This window comes from Poecile atricapillus, chromosome 7 (genome assembly GCF_030490865.1).
Source record: "Poecile atricapillus isolate bPoeAtr1 chromosome 7, bPoeAtr1.hap1, whole genome shotgun sequence".
In the NCBI taxonomy this organism is placed as follows: domain Eukaryota; kingdom Metazoa; phylum Chordata; class Aves; order Passeriformes; family Paridae; genus Poecile; species Poecile atricapillus.
Window position 1 is genome coordinate 15,812,956 of NC_081255.1, and position 22,360 is coordinate 15,835,315.

The following is a 22,360-nucleotide window of genomic DNA, read 5'->3' on the forward strand; positions in this document are numbered from 1 at the left end:
GTATCAGTGTAGTCACAGATTTGTGCCAGGGCTGCCTTGCAGTGCTGGAGGCTTGTCCTTGCTTGAACTTGACATTCCTGTAGATGGGATGTTTGTGCCAGAATGACAGTGGTGCATGGCCCCAGGGAAGCAGTGAGGGCTGGAGAGCCTCAGCCCTCCTGGCAGAGGCAGGCCTGTGGCTGTGGAAGCAGAGCCCCATGGTGAGTGGGAAATGTCCTACCTCTGTGTGACTCTAAGGCATATGGAATTGCTCAGCCGGCTTAAAGACATAATATTTCTTTTAAATATTTATTGTTTGAAGGATCCTTACATGCATGAGAAGGTCTGTGCTATGTGCAGACCGCCTGCTGTTGTGGCTGTGCTCACAGCCTGCCACGTTTCAGGGAGATGCAGGTGGCACCTCCATGCACGGGAAGCTCCCGCTCCTGCTTTGCTGGTGTGAGGCGTTGGACACAATTCCCAGGCTCGTTTGAATAGAGTTGAATGATCAGCTTGTTGTATGTTGAATACTTGTTGTAGCAGACCTGACCATGAGGCATGAGCATCTTTTTCTTGCCACAGCAACAGCCCCAGCCTGAGTGCCATGCTCAGAGGATGGTAGGGAACTTCTCAGTGCTCACTGAGCAGACTGGGAGGCCCAGTGCAAACGGGGAAAGAACAGTTATAGAGCAGGATTGTGACAGGCCTTGGTATCTAACCCAGGATTTCAGAGCAACCCCTTATCCACACAAATATCATTAGTATTTGTTAAGTGGTCAATTCTTGGAAACACAGAAAATTTTCACTTTCCTCTTTCACCTATTACATACGATTCATGTGAAACTTCTAATCTAAAAAGATTATCTTGACACCCTGCTTAGTACAAATGGGCATGAGGAAAACAGGTACAAGTTGCACAGCAAATTTACACTCTAAATATTGAAGAAAATATATTTTATTCTGTCTATCCTGAGGAGATTAAAGAGAAAAAAAATAAAAAAAAATAGGAAGGTCAAGGTAAGTAATTGTAGCACACCATCTATTGTGTATTTCCTCAAGATTGCTCCAGTTGTACAGAATAACGGCATTTCTGAACTTCAATAACTTACACCACAGAAAGGCACAGCATTTTGACAGGACTCAGTAAATCATTTAAAATCATAAGGGCCATTATGCAGACTCTGTGATAAAGTCGGAGACAGGGTATTTTTCTGCAATTGGTCTTCAATTTCACTCTAGATTTTAGGTGACATAAAGCTCAAAAGGAGCTCCTAGTGCTACTCTCCCAGAGATGAGATCAACGCTTATGAGTACATATTTTGATGACACAGCTCAGAAAGTTGAAGGGATTATTATTATGGAAGGACCAAGGTGATAAGTACTGTGTTATATATTAATAACTGTCAGTCAGACGAGCCAAGAAAGGTCATAATCCATTATATTAATGTCATAAATGTTATCTTAAACTGGCATCAGGATGGTAAACTGGGATTCTTGCACTTTTTAAAGTGCTGCTGCTCTTAAATGACACTGTCCTGGAAAGACATGTTGGTATTCATTTTTCTCTCAAAATAAAATATTTTAAAGATCTTCAGCAAAACAGAAGAATTTTAAATATTTGTTTGGGGTTTTTGGAATTATTTTTTTAAAAGAAACTGACTGAATTGTCACAGTATCCAAGATACCATGAACAGATGAGGGAAGAGAGACACAATAATTTCTTAATATTTACTGTCCCCCTTTGCTTTATTTGAACTGTATCTTTCACACTTCACTCAGACACCTTCTCGGGGGGCATTTCAGCTGAGGATAAGAGAAGCAGGTAGGCAGAGGTGGAAGTTCCTGGCCTGGCTGCTGACTGCCCCAAGTCAGAACTGCACCCTTCTGTAATTCATTCCCTTGACATTAATATTTTCCCCAATATCAAATATGAACCAGGGTCATATTTGATAGGCCACATTCAGGAATGTATGACAGTGGAAATCATATTTTATGTTTTTTGTGTTGCTGAGAATTTTGATGCCCATGGAGAGCAGGCAGCTCAATGGATGCTACCAATGCATGGCTCCTCTGAATTCACCCCGGGTTCCCAGAGGAGGATCACCAGGGATTCAAATGAGACTTTGTTCTTGCCATCACCACAGAGTGCTCCATCCATTGCTGACCAGTCACGAGCCAGCACTAAATTACCGTCACTTACGTAAATCCGATCCCAGCACAGGCTCCCAAGTCAGAGTAAGGGAGGTGAACTCTGAGCCTGTGTCCACACTCAATAACATTGTGAATTCTACAAACAAACAATGTAACACTGAAATGTGGGTGCATTGGGGGTAAAACAGCAATCCACTTAGCACTGGACCACTCGTTTCCAGCTTTGGGGGGAATGGTATGGTAAACTCCAGAAATGCAAGAGGAATTCAAGGTGAGTTTTCACATCCCACACAGAAGCCAAAAGAGAAAAGCAGGGTAAGTACTTCTGGAAAGTGTCATGCTCTATTTACTGATCACATCAGATCAGAGCTACGGTTTTATGTCAGAACTTAGAATTCAACATGTCCAGCAGACTCCTGCTGATGCATGGTTGTGATACCACTGACGTGGGCAGGAGACAGCTGCCAGTGAGTCACTGCAGCACTTCCTGCAGGAGCTGGCTGTCTACAGCAGGCATCCCATTGCACTGCTGATCGAGTGTGGCTTGCAAAAATCATCTAGTCTAGCTTGCACAATCTACAAATAAGCCATGTTTGTACCATGCAGGTAAAATGTTCAGGGTGAAACCAATGTGGGCTAACTTGAATTGTATAAATAACTGCAAATCATTACTTCAAATGAGAGCATAATGTCTGGAGCCACAAGCAGGAAAATACATTTACGGACTATCAAATTATCTTGGGATAATAGTGTAACGCTTTTCCCTGCTGTACTTTGTGTTCTTATAGCTGAGCAAAGCATACTACAGCTGGAAAAGGCTCAGAATTTCAAAGAGAAAAGATTTCATAAGTAGAGTGCATCCACAGAAGAGACTGCCTTTTCTGTGTTATTTTAGGGGAACTTTAAAACACCCCCAGCAAACAAAAAAAAGTTATTTTTTATGACTCAGAACTACACAGAATAACCTCTGATGATAAACAAAACCTTTAGACAATTTGTCTATTTTATAATATAACCTGCAAAGCGCTTCCTTGTTCATTTGAGGTTACTTATCATTGTGATTGCAACAAAATGCTTTTGATAAATGTGTTTTCAGAACTGGCTCAACCAAATCAAGTAGCTAAACTGCTACAGCAGTTTGCATGCACAAGTGCTGTTTGAGTATAGAATTTTTTGAGCACACTTTTAGAGAATACAGAATGCCCTTTGAAATCTTGGAGCTAAAGCTATATAAATGCCCTAATGCTACTTATGATGTCTGTAGAAGTATATGACACTCAAAGTGCTTTTAGGATGCTCCAAAGTATATCAAAGAGCATTAACTTCAGCACAGCTGGGAATATCTCCAGATTCACTTATGAATGCATGTTTCTTATATCCTGTATACTAACTATAGCTACATACAAGGCCACACTTAATATAGCCTTGCTCATTGAGAATAATCCACAGAGTAAGCCTATTAGGTAAGGTTTAGCATCTACATTTTTCTGCTCACATCTGCTTGCCTGACATATATAATCTGCCTGGATGTCACAGTTTACATCCTATTTTCATTGGATGATAATGAAACTTGATCAGTGTCTTCATTTCCTTCTCTGTTTCTCCAAGAAATAGTTCTGCTTGTCAGTTTCTCCTTACCAGGAATCTCTGGTGTGACCCATAGCCAGGTCCTTTATTAAAGGATGCAAGGCTTGAAGGCAACTGTACAATTTATCATTGTGCAAAATGTGGGCAGAAAGTGCTACTTAGAAGACAGTAAGGAAATAAAAAGTGATACAGCAATTTTCTAACCTGGATTTTCTGTACTTCCTTTTCTCTCACAAAGGTCTGGCGTATCACTATTTTAGCAGCAATAAGTCAGTAGTTGCTTTCTGAAGACCTATGTTTCCGCTGAAGTCTTACGAAACTGAACTGTAGGCACCTCAGTAATTTTAGAACAGCTTAGTCGGAGAGGTAAATTAAAATTAGGGAAAATTAGACCATTTCTAATGAGATGGTTATTACACTGAATAATGATGATTATTGCTTCTGCTTAATAAAACTGTCAGCCAGTGCAAAATATATATTAAGGGAAATTACATTACATTATATTTCTATCAACTCAGAAATTCAGTGTGTTGCTTTCCCAAAAACCATGGAAATAATGAAATGTTAGACAGAGCTTCCTTTTCCAAATAGGATCAAACATGGAGCTTTCAGAAACAGCCCTTGAAAGCCCTGATTTAAAGCCCATTAAATCTAATGTTGTGAAGATTTCTGCTGACTTCTGTGCCATGTAGATCAGGACCTCACTAAAATGAGCAGCATTCCCCCTGTTGTCTCTACTAAATACCTAGACAACACCACACGGTGAAAGCACACTGAGCTCAATGCTTGCTGGCACAACTTCTGTTCTGATTTACCTGGCAAATTAGGAGATGGACTCCATAGGCTGAGACACTCTGTTATTCCCAAGGTGAAAACAAAGAGGAATATTTCCTATTATCTATCTAAAAATTAAATCCTGCTGTAGAAACCTTGGCACTGAAGCCCCAGACACATAGAGGTGAGGCACCTCCCCAGAAGCCTGTCCAGAGACATGAATGACCAGGGAATTCAAGTGCTCAACATATTTTTTTTGTTTAAAAGTAGGCACCATATCAAACCCAGCCTTCAGCAAAAGCTGCTGTCCTGAGGAAAGAGAGCTGGGGTGGCTCTCTGCTGGGAATCTGTATGACAGTGAACTGCCAAATGGGCAAGAAGAAGGGAGGTGGGAAGTGAAGAGTGCATTCCTACTACCACCCCTTCTCTGTGTAGGGCTCAGTCTAAAAGGATATGTTTTTGTGGAATAATTTTATATAAACTAAGCCACATTTTTCTTGCAGAAAGGTGTTTATTGCAGCTGCAGTAGCAGTAAATTTTACAGATTCTGAGAGAGATTAAATAAGTGTCAAAAACTGCATGACTCAATACATACCTATGCACGCTGACCCAGTGAACCAGGGCACAGAGGTGAGTCTTTCTGTGGTGCATATTAAAACCTGGAGAAACAGAGATTTACCATAAAATTTTATTTTTTGAGAGCACTATTCTCTCCTCATACAAAGAGCAATGTATTATCTTAAATGAGGATGATAACATGATTAATAAGTCACAGCACATGTGTTTCTCAGGTCTTCAAAATGCTTTAAAACATTTACTAATCAACAAGATTTCTCATTTTATGAAACCCATTTTGTGGAGTTCCATAAAACAAGTTCAACAGTCACAATTTCATTAGCATTATATTGTTGCCATGGTAATGAGGTACCAATTCAATTGACGGGCTTTTCATCATGGGCCTATAGAATTGCTCTTCCTGTCAAAAATACATCTATATGGAAACAGCAAACAGACCTTACCACTGCAGTACGAGCACAAAATATCACATGCTAATTTGGCTAGGAATGTATCATGTTACTGACAGCAGACCCAGAAATCATCAGAGACATGGTAGAAGTTACTAAGCACCATACATGGCAAAGTCACACTTTAAAATTAGGAAAGTTACATTGTTTGCTGCAGTATCTGAATGTGTTATTGCAAAAGCACTTGGCTCTACTGTGATCATTCTCTGAAATCCTGTTAGGAGAGCAGGGTGCAACTGGGAATACTGGAGGAAGCAAAAGGAGTAACACACTAAAGAATAAAATGTGAGCTGAAGGTGTGTTGGTCCTTTTCCCGTACGCATGTTCTGGACTAATTGCTGCCAAATGCAACACCTTGTTTCTCTGCTCTGTAAAATCAGCATAATGCCCCTTCTGCCCCTGAGCAGAGTCTCTGGTGTACACCAGATAGTGAGTGATGGCTGCTACTGCTAAACACTGTCATTAAGTAAAGTAACAGCTTTTAACAGCTATGGGGAAATGCTCTGCACAGATCTACAATTTGAGAAATGTCACTGGGAGGATCTGGACTCACCCAGGGAGACGCAGAAGAGATGACAGACTGAGCAGGTAACAGTACATGTGAACTTATGGAGTAAGGATACTCACATCATTAAAAAATCATGACAGTTTGTCGTTTCTAAAAAATAAATATTGTAGGCTACAGGATTGCTGCATCCACAGCAATCTGAGCAAGGAATACAATATAAGGCAACAGCAGGGTGGCTTGTCTATAATCTGTTAAGACAGTTTCTTGTGTATTTGCACTGGATTTTATGATTCTTTCCTATTTAGATAGAAAAAATATTTTACCATCCTGACACATAATGTTCAGTCTATCATTTCTTACCTTAATCATGTTGTGTCCTTTGCAGCAGCAAGGGTAAATTACAGGTGGGATAATATTCAGTATAATCATAGTTGTGTTCTACTTTACATGATAAGTTTTTTCTGATTTACAAAAGCGGTATCTTCTCCAGCTGAGTGAGGAAAGAGGGACTTTAACTTGCAGATATAAAAACTCAGAGAAGAGGCTTCTCCTCCATTAGGAATCTATTGTTCACACACAAAAAATTAACTGTTGTTACCACTATTGCCTGTTTATTTACTTTTACCATGATATAGCCACAGGACCCAACTGAGACTGGGACCTACTTGGCTAAGCACAGAAAAGCCACACAGAGTTCTGCAGTCTCTCCTTCAGAAAATTTATAAGCCACGAGAGAGGCTAGAGAAGAAAGAAAGAGAGAGGGAGAGACAAGTAACTCTCTAGGTCAGAGAAGTCAGTGGCAGAAGCAGCACATGTCTCCAGACCATGTACCCTCGACTGGGACACCAGTGAGGAAAGGATATATTTGGAGATATCCTCCACCAGATTCTGAGGATTCCCACTCTAACTCGTACACAGAGTCACACTTTACACCCTAAATTCAATGGCTGCATCTGTGTTGCTGAGCAGGGGCAGCCTGAGGCAAACTTGAAGTCAGCTGTGAAGCCCACCCCTATTACCTATTAAAGCACCTTCAGGCTGGCTCCAGGGCAACTCTGTTAATCCTCTCAGGGACAAAGGCTCAGGAATACCCTATGTTTTTTAGAGCATGTTCAAGGGCACCAGGGTCAGGGTACCTGCCAGAGAAATATTAATGGGTTTCAACACCGTAACTGAAGCAATAGGGATCAGGCTTTATTCCTTTGGAGTAGGGACTTCCAAATCTAAGCCTGAACAGATGGAGGGAGGGGGGAAAAGAGAGGAGATTTTGGTCACAAGAGTAAGAAGTCAATTTACATCAGAATTTGAAAGCTTTGATCAGGAAGCAATATGATGTCTTAAATTAGGAAAGCATTGGTTTGGAGTTTTTCTTGCTTTCTTCTCTCTCTGTGTCTCAAAAATCCATATAAAGTAAACCCGTTAAACTCTCAGTGAAAAGACATTCATCTTCTGGTCGGTAAATACTTCCTTGTGCTGTGGGGTGCCTGCTGACTTTACTGCTGTTGCAGCCTTTTAAAATGCTTCCAGGAAATCTCATTCGATTTTAACTTTAATTTCTTTTTTTTATTAAGGAATCCAAGGAGAGTTTATAATAATCCCAATTTAACTTTTTAATAAAATCTGCAAATAATAGGCTAGCATAGATTTGATCTCATATACATATCTGATAAAAATTCTGATCTGTAGTAAAATTTGTTAGCCGGGAGTCTGTTGTCATCATATTAATGAATATAAAAGCTGGCAGCTTCAAAATTGCAATATTACAGTAAGCCTACTTTTTTTTTTTTTATAATGGTTTTGCGTTGTGCATTCAGTATTGATGAAGATTAAGATTTAGCATGCAGAAGTAATATCCATTATAATGGGATTGTCCACAGTGAATTGAGTAGGACATTTGCTTAATTAAAAGTATTTATCTTAGATGATTTAAGAACTATGTCCTACTACTGAACTGATGATGTAAATTAGTTTCTTATAATCAGCTCACCACCGATGACTTCTTATACTAAGTAGAAGAAGAAAAAGGTAAGAGAAGAGTCAGAGGAAAATAATAGATGCCACTGCCTGAGAATTTAAAAGAACTTTAGAAATAATGATTAACTAACACTATGCCATGAGCAGGAAATATACGTAATCACACCTCTAATGAAGAGACCAAATAGAGCCCTAAAAGGCCGCACTTGAAGCAGAAAGTTTGGAGGTGAAAACACGAACACGTACCCGGATCGGCACTCGTACCCACTGTACCTGTGCCTCAGAGGCCCTGGTGTTTGGAAAGCAGAGCTTGGGGATAAGAGGTGGCACAGAGCCCCTGGTGGGTGAAGCCCTGTGACATGGCATGGGTGTCTTGCAGGGGCTTGGCAGGGTATTTCCCTGCCTTTGGGCAGGAGGCTGGGAGCTGAACTGCTGGGGCTGGAAAACTGGGGCAGAATGGAGAGCAAGGCCAGAATGCCAGGGTGGGCAGGAGCTGGTGTGATCTGCTCCTCAGGGTGGGTTTAAGTGTGCTTATAAAGACATACTGGGTGGTTTAGTCTTGTATATACTTATATATACTTTAAAGGAAGAACTCCTATGGGTGGAATGTTTCAACCTCTCTCAATTTTACAGCCCTACAGCCTAAGTTTCCTGGACTAGTCCACCTTCCTTCCTTCCTCGCCAAATGACGCATGGAAAGCTGTTGATCTTCAGTCTGTGGAGACAATCTAACATCAGCAACTTTCTGGGGGTGCTGCTACAAGGTAGGGCCACATCTAACTCCTTCAAACCATCCCATCAGCTCAGGTGTGCTACTGACACGAAAAGCTCGTGACTCCCACTGCAGAGACCTACTTGTCTGCTTCCTGGAAACCCTGCAAAGCTGCCCCTGACACAACTGGGCCTTCCATCAGCCAGACACACAAATCACTCACTAAATAGTTTTGGCTAAGGTTGTTGGACAAAATCTTCATAGACAGAGCGAAGAGGACAGGCAAGAAACACTTATCTTCTTCATGCCACAAGTTGTTTTTTCATTATTTCTTCTTTTCTCCTTTTTACACTCCAGACAATTTTTTATTTCTACATAGGCTAATAGAAAGAAATGCTGTGGCTTACTCCAGCCATTTAAATAATTTGTTTTAATTCTAATTATGAGCATTCAAATAGAAAGTTACATCTGTTTATATATGTTATACTTCTGAAACACTAGGAAAAATATCAGACCTATCCTCTGCTAATGCCTAGATGACATTTTAGGAACAGGAACCACCCTGGGAAGGGCATGCACAGGATGGGAGATGTCAGTGGAGCGCATGGCCATGAATCTGGTTTTGATCTGTCCCTGTAATTTTCCAGGTGAGCCTCGGACTCTGCCGACGTCCTCTGTCTGTGCTCCCAGATGACAGCCCAGTGATGGCAGATGGAGGGACATCCCAGGCACTGCACTGGGCCTTTGCTGCTCCCAGAGCTGCCCCACGCCATGGGACCCCAGCTGCTGGATGCCTGACCCAGCTCGATGCTGCTGGAGATGTGTTAGGGCTGGCTCTGCTTGCTGCTGCCTGCATGCCTTATTCTTTTGAGTTATGCCCCAGCCCGCTCCTGTCCTGTTGTGCTAGTGCCTCCGGGCTGTATTGAGTTTTCAATTATCACAATATACAGTGCAGATGCTATGCAAAACAGCCAGTGTGGCTGAGCATGCTGAACTCAGTAGAAACACAGTTAAATAAAAGTACTACTATAATACCAGGAGGCTGATTGGAACCACAAGATACCAGTGTCATATCCTGTGGCTTTTATGTTGGTAGACGTAGATTTCAGCCATTAAAGTCTAGCTATCCAGCAGATAACAACTAGAGGAAATGGATCTGGGTATCTTCAGTTGTGAGTAACTGATATACATTTGCCCATAAATGCAGAACCTGCTAAACTGCAGAAGAAGAAACATTTGAGATATCTACAAATAAATCCAGGCATGTACTATGGAGTAGGATTTAACTGTGTGCAGCTTAAACTCCCCGAACACAAAATACATTTAAAGTGGTACATCAAGAGAGCTCTGACTTCAGAGAACCAGTGTGTGGCTACTTGTCAATTCCAAATTCAGGCAAGGAAATAAACAGCAAATGTAGGTCTCAACTTCTGTATTTGTACATGCAGTAACAAGCTCCCAGATGATACCGATATTGAGATATCTACGTGAGGGTAAAAGACTGACAGAAGAGGAAGAAATAAACAATAAATACAATAATGTCAAATTTTCCTGTCATTAACTTCTAGGAAAGCTCAACAGCTGGAATTTTAAAATGTCTTATGTAGACAAATGTTAAGAGAACAACACATTAAGTGTGTTTTTTCCAAAGGAAAATGAAATAGGCATAAAGAGAAAATTATTATATTTAGTACTCTCAGGGCAAATTCTACTTTAGGACTGTGAAATAATTTGAAAATATTAATGATTTAGCCTCACAGCTAGCTTTCAGGTAGAGAATAATGATAATTATTACTATAAATAAATAGTACTATTATCATTCTTGCTCAGAAGAATGGAATATTGATGCATAGAGAATTCTGTATTTGTCCAAAGTCTGTGTTTTACTACTGTAATCATCCTTCTAAAGAACTATTATATATTAGGATTATCCTTTTCCAAATACTCTTTGATATAGTCTTCAGTTTATCAGTTCTAAAAACCAACCAACCAAGCCTCCTTGTGAAACAGTGCCAGTGAACATCTCCATTTGCATGTGAATTCTCCAGCAGCAGCAGCCCTGCTTAAAAAAAAAAAAAAAAAAAAAAAAAAAGAGAGAGAAAAGGAATCATGAAAATCAGTACAAAATCTGTCAAGGCCCTATCTGTGACTGGGTATCAGAATATCACTAAGAAGCTCTGAAGAACAAAGTTCATTCCAAGTCTAACACATAGTGCTTTTTGGTCGATGAAATTAATTCAAGCAGGGAGAAATGAGAGTGCATACCATGAAAAACTGTTCCTCCACTGAGGATCGAAGGAAAGAGGCATCGCTGTGTGTGGTCTTGGTTTTGGTGTACATAGCCATGCTTAAGCACTAAAATAATCAGCATGTCTCATTTTGATAGCCAGGTATGCCTGCTGCTCCTCTGAGGAGTGCCAGGGAGTGAGGGACCTCTGGTCCTCACAGGATGAGGACTCAGATTACATATGATTGTTGCAAAAAGCAAGATTTACAGCCAGCTACCTGAAGTAGTACGGAAACAAAATTATAGTCTCCATCCTGGTCTTGAAAATCGCTCTACAAACATGTTTATTTCCTTCTGAATGGGAATATATAAAGGCTGGGGATACTTACTTGTAGGCTATTTTTGTATCTCCTCTTCAGGATCTGAATCTTGCATATTAATGAACTACAGGAAACAGGAAAACCAAACATTAACACCATTCTAATGCAGCATACTATTTTTCTTTCCCTTTTTTTAACTGTTAGAGTATGCAAATGTTCAGTTAACTGGTCCTCATGTTTTCTCTTTATTGAATTGCTTTCACTATGGCAAATAAATATTCATAAAGAAATGTGGACAATAAATCATTTCAAATAGTTCAAAGCCATTTTCTTTCTAGACTGCATATATTTTCAGCTGTAACTCGCCTTTAATATTTCATTCAAAAGACAGACTTGTAGAAGGACAATGGAGATAATGTGTCAAGTAGTAATTAAAACAGGGAGTAATGATTAAAACCATTTTGATCTACATTGTGCTCTGCCAGATTCATAATCTCCTGTGTTTGTTCGGATGACTTTCTACTTGCTTTATACAGAAACTCAAAATAAACTTCAGTTTGAAGACACTGCAGAAAACAAAAGATTTCAGCCCCAACCTTGTGAAGCCCAGAGCTCTTCCCAGTCCTGGAGTTTAGGTATATATTCTGTACCATCCTAGCAGATAAACTCAAGCAGGCACTGTCTTTCCTGCTAATATTGTGACTTCTCCAGGAAGCAGATCCAAATGCAGAGCAGAAGACAAGGAAGGGCCATCCCAGTGTGTATAGGTAAACGTATATCTCACCATTTAGATTTAAGCTAAGAGCTTCAAAAGAAATTAAATTTATAAAATCTGGTTAGCTTGTACATTTAGGGATCTTGGTCCAAATCCAAGTAATAATTATGTTCCTTGTCTCATTGTACGTTTTGGCTGTTAATACACATATTTGGCCCAAACTCATTGTCTTTCCTGATGTGTTGCTGACTTTAGGCCCTGATTCAACAGAGAACTTACATACAGACTTAAATAAATTGATTTAGGAAAGCATTCCTCTTTGTGTTTAATCTTGGGCAGACATTCAACTTTCAAATCAGTGGGACTTATGAACAGCCCTGACCTTTGGGTCTAAATATTTGCCAAATCAGTGCACTGATAGAAATATATTGGAAAAGATACATGTCTAATCAGAATTTTAGTCTCTGCTTTCATGGGTAAATACCCATAGATAACACATTATTCTGCTCAAGAAATCCATTTTATAGAATTTATCAGAAAGCCTTAAGTCACATTTTCTGTTTATGCCAAAAATACCAGATGAACATTGTCATTCCTTGATAGTGTACCTGTAATATTTTTCAAATAAATAAATAAAAAGCAGGAAAAGTGCTGGCACAAAAGGGCATTTATAATTATTTACTAATACCTTCTCAATTACCCAGCACGTGGCAATCCTTTGGAGAGCAGGAAGACGGAAGGTGAGGCAGAGAGGTTCTGATATTCCACAGACTTGAAGACAATTGCATATGAAATACCACGGGAAACTCCTTAAAACCACCATTTATAAGGGCCATTTATATACACATGGAATTTTGACTGATCACATATTTTTATTAGACAATGAGGGCAGCCAGGGTAAAACCATGGATATTTCTGGTAGCACCATGTAGAGGTTATACAAGTGGATCTATAGCCAAATCTATGAGATTAGAAGAAGCAGCTGGTAAAATAATTGATGCTACGATTCTATGAAATAAAATAATCTTCTTGCTGTTGTTAAAAAAACATTTCACACTTTAGTTTTCTTTATTATGTTATTAAGAAGGTAAACAGAGGCTCTCAAACATTGTTAATAGAGTGTAAAAACAGACATAAAAGAGAAAGTAGATTACAACAGGTCCCATCATATAATGTAATTTGAAAAGTAATGAGTATGAAGAGTATGAAGATCATAAGAAGATGCAGGAAGAATTAACGGGTGCTACATCTCAACCATAGACCAATACTGTGATCCACATTATCCCACTGGTTCTGTGGGCAGAGTTTGGGAATAATGCACCAAAAAGCAGATGCTCAGCATTCACCTGGCTCACACGATCACATGGATCTATCCTAATGCTGCCTACACACACTTTGGAGGTGGTGAGTTGGGAATATGGAGCTGCTCTATTGTACACTCACTGCATGAAAGTTCTGGAGCAAGGCCCTTTTAAGCAAGGGGCAGACTGTAAGGGGAAAGCATAAGAGTCTTATCCTCCTCTATGACTCTCATATTACAAAAAAAAAAAGGAAATTTCCCACCTACTATGCCCCTGGTGAGGGGGGATTACAACAAATACTAAACAGTCACTGCCTCTGATAGGCCCTTCCATATGAATCATGAATTGGAGCTAAATTTGCTAATTTAAGTCACCTGCTCTCAATGAAATCAATTTGTGCCTAGCAGGCACAAAAAGCTTATGAAGCTCAAGGTGAGCAGGAATGGGTCCTTGGTGGATGGCAAGGCTTTTTCTGGTGTGACGGGAGAAACTCTTTAATCAGTCCTTTGGTTTTTGCTGAAATCTTACCACTTCAGTGAACTTCATTCTAGAGGTATGTTTTGCAGCTGATTTAAAGAGTTTGGGATTTCACATTTTTTTATCTTTCCTGATCCCGTTGCTTAGAATGTACTAATAGTTTGTCTATGCTGTATATAATACACAGGTCATAGAAAAAAATGTTCCCCCCTCATATGTAAATATGAGTTCACTCATATTTACACTTAGATCTTTTGAGAAACTAAAAAATGTCACTAGCTCTGCTATTAAATGTTATCCTTTCATGCCTATTCCTGTTGTAAAAGTTTTTCTCCTTTTTAGCTGATAACGATTACAATTTGTGTCTGAAAGTCACTTAGATGGATCTGCCTTTTGACTTTATTTTTCTGTTTTTTCCTACCAATATTGGGTCAAGCTCTGAAATACAATTTATTTGCACTGAGTTTGTCAGAGACAGGCAGACTTTTGAGCTGCTAAATTTCACATCTTAATCAATTTAGCTTTTTCATTACCCTCTTTACTAAAGAAAAGACTAATTTACTCTTTTTCAACAATAAGGATCGTGTCAAGGCATGCTAATCATAAGGAAGAAAGTCCTACAGATGCCCGAATTCCTGTGCTTTTAGCAACAGTTTAGCACCTGTTATTATAGTTACCTATGGAGCAAAAGAAGTTTATTGCAGGTTACACTGTATGAACTTCAGGCCCTGATGTAGGAGTCAAGCTAATGGGAGATAAAATGTAACACAGATTAGAGTAACTTGATAGGAAATGCTCACCCAACAAAGTGGGGAAAGAAAAAACATTTTCCACTACTAGCATATTTCTTTTTGTTCATGTTTACCTGGAAATTATGAAGCCACCTGAAATATGCAGGGTGTAAAGAACCCATCTGTATCTTGCATTGTGTTTGAATAATTTCATTATGTTCAAAGCATCTTTATGGGAAGAATGCTTGATTTTCAGTTTTGGTTTTGTTTCTTTTTTAAATTTTCCAGTCCTGTGGCTTTTCTCCAAGCAGCAGAATAATTCTAACTTATAGCAGATGCATTCTATCCCTTAAGACTCAGGATCAATCAGACAGAAGGTGATTGTTCTCCTTAACATCCTAAGATTTACTTTGGTCTAAAAGTCAGCTTTGTGTCCTGCAGACCCATTATTTGCTAAAACAAATACTGCAAAAAGCAGCTATACTCTTCTTGAAAGTTAACAAAGACTAGCTTGACTTTCTACTCAAAGATAAACAGTTCATCACAGAGGAGTAAAAAAACAAAAGGCTCCTGCTGCTATGACATAGTTAAAAGCAGAAGTTCCACATGGAACATGGGCAAGTGAGCAAAGAGAATGAAGAACAGGTGGTAGAATGGAGAGAAGGCGAGGGGATAAAAATGTGGGGCAAAGGTATATTAAAAGCAAAAGCTTAGACTAAAGAAGCATATGCAGCCCCAGGGGTATGCTTGGGGCACTTCAAAAAAGTCATGAATAAAAAACCACAAACTCTACTGTGGTGTGCATATTGATGACAGAAGTGGTATCTGTATTACAGAAACTTCAGATGCTCATTTACTCAAGTAGGAATTGAAGTGTTACGTACTAAAGCTTGGCCCAAACAGATTCATATTTTGAGTAGTTTTCTTTACTCTTTGTATTTGATATGGTAGAATAGAGCAACCATAAGCTTGGTTGGGAGCCTCTAGGCTGCTGTGGCATAGTAAAACAGCCCTAGAGTTGAGAATCTGGACCTAGATATTCCCTTAAATGGGCCATGAAAGATCTGGTTTACCTTTTAAGTTTGCAATAGTTAATTGAGAAAGACTTTAATCTGTTCGTCATGTGATTTAAACCTGATGCAACCAAGTAGCCTGTCTCTGAGAAACTTTCCAACAGAGGTTTGCAATCTCCCTAGCACTCAACAGTATTTTGATGAATAATATTTCTAGCAGACTAATTTTCTTGCTAATTATCATCAAACACCTAGACAGACATTCTGCTGTAGTAGATATGCTTTGAAAAGAGCTAAATTCCCTTCATTCATAGGCAAAAGGAAATTACTGATTCATATTTAAAGCGATATAAAGATTTTTAAATCTTAAAAATAGTGTTTCATTACAATATCTTGGTGCTAAGACACAACATCTTATAGTTGATAGATAAAACACCCCCCATAATTGATTTTGAAATTAAAAGTCACAATCCATAGATAAGAGTCCTAAATTTTGTATTAAAAAATAAATTAGGTCATAGCAATTCTAAATGGCAAACTGTGTTCTCCTCCAACCAAATGTGTTCTGACCAAAGGGATTCTATGCATTCTGAGTTTTGTTGAGTGTTTTATTTCCACTTAAAAGGAAAAATACACCCTACAATACAGCTTACCAAAATTCATACATCTGTAAAGAACTGTTGGCACGTAAATCCCAAATGCATTCTTCCTATTCCAAAACACTTTGAGGTTACACTAGTCTACTTCTCTTAATTTTGCTCTGTGCTAGTACTATGAGATAGAGGAACACACTTAAAAGGAAAAACATTCTTACTGGACAAAACAAAAGCAGGTGTGTCTCTCTCTGCCATAGTCTGCATCCTTCCAAATCCATCCTGATGCCACGACTTGTCCCTCACAAGACCACAACTGCACCTGTAGTGAGCAGTACTTGTTTGGTGACACATGACTCAAGCACAGCAAAATCAGATCTGAGGAAAATTGCGTTACCATGGCTTTAGTGGGAGCAGGGGGGAGCTTATCTTTAAATGGCTGCGATGTACTTGCAAAGCACATAGCCCAAACTCAGAGCTGGCAGTTTGAGGATACGAAGGGAGAGTAATAAACAAGCGTACACCAAACAGATGGGCCAGCCAGGCTGTTACAACGGGGTTCAACTGCAGCTCTGGCTCTGTGTGTGGGAGCTCCTCAGCCAGGCTGTATTGACTTTGGTATTTACAATACCTTTGCTTGTAGGATTATGATTAATTTCCTCTGTGATTGAGAAAAAAAATTAAAAAATGGAAAGGCTCTTTAAATCCTATAATGTTCTGCTCCTTTCAGGCTTACAACAAATATCCAGTGACAATGATATAAGTTCTCTCTGCAATAAGCATGAAATTACAAGTATGCATATGTATATGATCTCATTGTCAGTATTTGACAAGCTTAAAAAAATGCTTTGGCTATAGAAGTCACTGACGTAGGTGTTATAAGACATATGGGAGGATCTTTCAAATTTTTGAATGCTTGAAGCAGGAATTTGCTGTGCAGGCTAAAAAGATTATATCTGTGGCCCAGCCAGGTAGAGATCACCCTTTCCCAGCTGTCTGTTATGGCAGTAACCCACCCAAGCATTCTGCAGGAAGGTGGAATGCAGCATACCTAACAGTCGCCATTACAATAGATTATTGTGCAGTTAAGATCTTGGATTTGTACATACTGCAATTAAAGTGATAATTGAAGAAGAATAATAATTGAAGTAGAAGGAGCTCTGTGGGGTATAATCTTAAAAAACATGAATGAAACCCCAACAAAAATAATCAATCAGAAGGGAAAAATAGGCAAAAGGACATAAAACCTTTTATTAATTTGTGTAAGAAGTGGGCAGTTCCACAGATCCATGATTTGTTTATTTCTTCTTTCATTAAAAGCTAAATTTTTGTGAGGTAAATGACACCCAGCATAATACAGTACTTTTTTTGTCAGACATATCTTCCAGTTTCTGTGAAAATTGTTGTTTTGCAGCGTGAGACTTATATGCAATACACAGTAAAGAAGCAAACAAATTTAGGCATGATATTAGACAATGTAATCTTATTTTATTTGGTGGGGGAAGATTTTTTTTTAAAAAAAACCATGATATATGTTCTATAGCAGTAGTAATTTTCAGTGGAAATAAGATGCCTTATATTGATGGATAATGTTTGTTATAAAGGGTTAATTTCCAAAAGAAATCTGGTTTAGCTCAGATTCTTTTTAAATCAAATTGATTCTGCTTGATTTGATGTAGTGATCTAATATGACCTTGATTAAATTAGAGAGAAAATGATGATGTAGACTGTTTGTCCTATTGACAATTGCTACCTTAGGCTAGGATGGCAGTGAATTAATGTCTTGCCCATATTTTGCAGGGACCTTGGCTAGGAATTAATTTTTTTCTATTCACTTTGACCTTGCTAAGAAGGCAATAACTGCTGCTGATTGTAAAGTTAGCCTATTTCACTGGTTCAGAAATAGCTTCAGGAACTCACTCGAAGCAGTCCAAGACAGATGACTGGCTTGCCATCTTGCTATCAGCCTAGTAGTTCAGCAAGGACACAGGGAGCTACCAGAAGTCGTTTGTATTATTTGAGCATCAGCTCTCCCGTCAACAGCTGAGGTTGTGGATAGTCTTTACACATCATCTTACACCAGCAGTTGCGGGCTACAGCTACATCTGAGATTATAAGTAGGAATTTGCTTTCTTCTGTGCAATGTAAAGGTCCTGGGTAAAAGTCATTTACATAGCAAGGTAGGGAAGAGATTTTCTTGAACTCTCCCATGGAAAACCTGGTTAAGTGTTTGTTTCCTTTGCCCTATTTGACAGAAGCTAGAGAGCAAAAGATGCACTGGTTAGTGCTTTGGGAGCTTCTATTTAATTTTCATCCCAAGTACTATGTTACTTTACAGCAAGTTTTTATTAAATGTAAAGCAATATAGAACATTTTTCTTCAGCAATATTTAATTTCTTGGCTTAAACAAAGCATTCATGTAAATTACTTTTGTCTGTTATTGTTGGTGGCTGTTAAATACTATTATAAAATTTAAGTTTTAATTGATGTTTGTTGTACTGAGCACTGGAAAGACCTGTATAAGACAATAGCCTCTATTAGAAAATGATTTTCAATATATAGTTTTTTAATTGTGTTTAAATCTTGCAAGAGGAGCAATACATTTCACTGTGTGTATGGCCACAACTGCTGAAGTTACTGGACAGTGAAAATGAGTATTTTCCATGTAGGAACTCTGTAGGAAGCAACTTGCAGGCATGTAAAGAGTGTAGTTAAAAATGTGCAGAGTCCTGTTAATGTTTATGTACAACACTGGTGGAGGGAGGAAAGGTTTGCTGTTCTAATGGCAATCCAGTATGTATTGAAGTCAACATGGAAAGAGAAAATGTTGATTTTTGTGTAATATAATACCTAAATGGGAAGGTGTCTAAAAATATAAAACTATTATGTGTTTTAACACAGCTGAACCACTAATGTAATATGTATATCATCATTTCTAAGCAAGAAATGATGCACTACCTCTTTATTTTTGTTTTGCCATTTCTGTTAAAACTAGGACTTCTCTGGTAAACCTGCCTACCAAGCTGACTTATGATGAGACTAGCATACAGCTCCTATCGTTTGTTATGGTTTTTTATTTGTAGTGCTCTCAATAGTGCTTTAATCATAGATTTTGCAATGACTGGCAGATTATTTTTTTTTTTTTTGTTTGGTCACAGTACATAGTTGGAGGTGTTATTAAAAGTACTAACCTAGCCTGAAACTGCTGCTGTCAGTCAATGGGCATTACCAAGTAAGGCTGGCATCATGTGAAAAGGGGATGGCCCTTCCTCAACCCTTAGTGTGGGGACATTTACTTGATTCTTAGTGTTTAATTTGTCTATCAGTGCCCCAGGAAAGCTGAGACCCTCGTGCCTGATCAGTCTGTCAGTGGCACATTTGGGGGGGTCCTTTGCTGAGCAGTCCTGTGGATGAGAGGGTGGTTGAACTGACTTAGGGACACACCAGCAGTGTAAGGGAGACCCCTCAGGTCTTTCCCTTCATTTGAGCATGTGACCTGCTGCCAGCAACTGCCAGTGCCCACAAAGGATTCACACTAACAATTTACAGAATAACATTATTAATATAAAACTGTGACAGGTTAAGGTTAGAAGGGTATTGATGATAGTGTCTGAATGCAAAAATATACTTGGAGGAATAAAATGTTCAGAAGGCACAGAGTATGATTCTTAACCAATAGGCATTCTACGGGGGAGAAGACTGGTTCAGCCTGTTGACTGATCCCAGCAGTTGTAACGGAGTCTTCCCTAACTTCCTCCCCATTCTCGACTTACTTTTATACCATTTCTTTGTGTTTAGGTGCTCAAGTGGCTGTAGTCAGTAACATACCTTTCCTACTGATTGGTAACAAATTCTCTTACTTTCCTCTTCAAGTTACAGTCAAAGAGAATAGAGTGCATGTGCAGTGAGGGGTGGTCCCACCTTGGAGGTGGGGAACTTTGGGACGGAGGCGAGCTTTAATGTTATTATTAGGCTTTAATGATGCAAGTTGATCTAAGGAGAGGGGTTTCACCACAGTTGCTGGCTCAGCAGTGGGACATCTTCCCCTATCTCCCCTGGCTGACAGGTGGTATGTGGTCCATCAGCTGAAAAGCACCATTGAGTTCCCCTCCCTGAAAGGATTTCCATAGAGCCTGGCCACGGCATCTCATCTCTGCTTCATCCTCCATTCCATCCCTGTTAGCAGGTGATGGAGAATCATCCTGGAATAGGTTTCAAGTCATGCCAGTCACTTTCTATCCAGGGAGCAGCAAGTGTGATTTACCATATGGTTTCCCTACTGTTATAATTCCTGTTAAGATGCCAATATAAGTCCTCAGTTTCCTCTAACTGTACCCCCACCCCAGTTACCTGTCCACAGGGTCCCCAGTCATTTTCCCAGGATGGGATTTCAGCCATGGGAGAAAAGGATGTATTGCAGAAACAAAGGACTACCTGATTTTTTTTATAAGGACATTGAATTACTATCAGTTACTGTATTTCTCTTAGAAAAATACAACCTCTTTGTTCCTTTTTGAACTACTAATTTTAGAATGATACAAACACACAGTTTATTTAAAGGATGTTATCCTGGTAGCAATTTTTCTTTAAAAAATAGTAATGTAAAAAAGGGAACAGTAACCGTTTTGTTTGTCAAATGCTTGTTTTATGAGGCATTTGGAAGGCTATCAAAGTTGAAATGAGTTATGCTGCAACTATAGAGACCAATAGTAAAAAACTAGTAGCATTTTGTAAATAATTCAGGAGGCTGGTTTATACCATGTTAGTATCTCTGAAAAGCAACAAAACTACATAATCCCTTAATATGAATAAATCTCCAGTTGATGATAGGATAAATTCATGCCAATAGTTCAGTGAATATATCAGTGGTGTCTGTCCATACTGGAAGCTGATTTTCCTCTGATCTTCTTGCATGCTTCCCTTTGGAATTGCAAGCACAGAAGTAATTAATTTTGTGTGATTATAAGCTAAACAGTACTCACCATCTCTAACATTTACCTGAATGAAGAAATAGTTGCTGCTGCTAGAAATTAGGTATGTAGTAAACCCATTCTGTAACAGCTTGGCAGTCTGACTTCTTGGAGACTTTGGCACCTTTTCTTCCAGGGGAGGGAGAACTGGAAGGTTGGTTAACACAGCATCCAGCCAGTTGATATCTACAAGACTTGTGTGTGAACCCAGTATGATTTTTCCTACTCCACTGCTGCACAATGAAATGGCTCCAAACCAGGTCTCACTGAAAGGACAGGCCTCACCCTTGGCAGAAACTCGCTGCCACAAGGAATGTAGAAGATGCAAATAATACCCTGTATTGGGCCTTGATGCAAATAGTCTGTTCCTTCAAAACAGAACTTACTTTTCTCCTCATCCTAGAGATGTGTATGTCTGGAAGGCAGCACCCTCTGCTTCTAACACTTGGAGCTGAAAGTTTAATGTGACACCCCTTCCACCACAACAACTATGAGATGTTTCAGAGGCAATAAGGGATTTCAAAATTTAAAAATATTATAATGGATTTTGGTTTTCTTAAGAAATAACAATTCTGTTGGATGTAACCGAGTGGCTGCTCAGAATCTCTAAAATTAAGTCCAACATGCTCTTCCTATAAAGTACTTACATCTTTCTTTCCCTCATGCTTAGTGGTCCAAAATCCCATATTAATCCAAGCTCTGTAATTGCTTGTATCCAATCATGCTAAATGTGCACACTTTTTAGCTTATAAACACTCAGATTTCTTGACTATTCATTTAGCTAAGGTCCAGCAATATGAGAAGCCTATTAAGACCCTGAAAATAAATTGGGGCACATACAGAGAAAAGAGTCTCAGAGCAGTACAAACCCAGTACATCTATTTAGCAATTCTCAGGCTTAGTAATAAATATAGAATTTGTCTATAGATGTCATCACTGGAGACTGGAGGGAGGAAAAATGGCCAGATTTTTCCATCCCCTAAAATATCCTAATGAAACATTTGGTGGAATTTAAATAGGAAAAAATATGTCATTCCAGGAACAGGTTTTACTTTTTAGTATTTCTTGAATTGCATGATAGTAGTTATCACAAGATCTTTGTGGTGTGAAAATATGTGGGTTCATTTTTCTTAATTTTTTTCCCGCAAGATGATCATATTGAAACTTACGGTCCTTGCTATATCTTAAAAATTATTAAACATTTTAGGAGATAAGCTTTTGTTTACACTGATACAGATGGCTGGAATAAATTAGTGGACTCACTAAAGAACAGCTCATTTGTAGTTTTAAATGCATTTGAGGC

The 22,360-nt window shown here is 39.0% G+C and overlaps 1 long non-coding RNA gene across 2 annotated transcripts; it reads left to right on the forward strand.

Moving 5' to 3' along the window:
- Positions 1–2,234: 2,234 nt before the first annotated feature.
- Positions 2,235–12,274, forward strand: LOC131580980 (uncharacterized). Of its 2 annotated transcripts, none has more exons than XR_009277996.1 (3): positions 2,235–2,401; positions 8,632–8,762; positions 9,358–12,274. It is a non-coding gene; the product is annotated as an uncharacterized LOC131580980 (long non-coding RNA). The 2 variants fall into 2 exon arrangements; XR_009277997.1 differs by lacking the exon at positions 2,235–2,401 and adding an exon at positions 6,027–6,104.
- Positions 12,275–22,360: the final 10,086 nt, after the last annotated feature.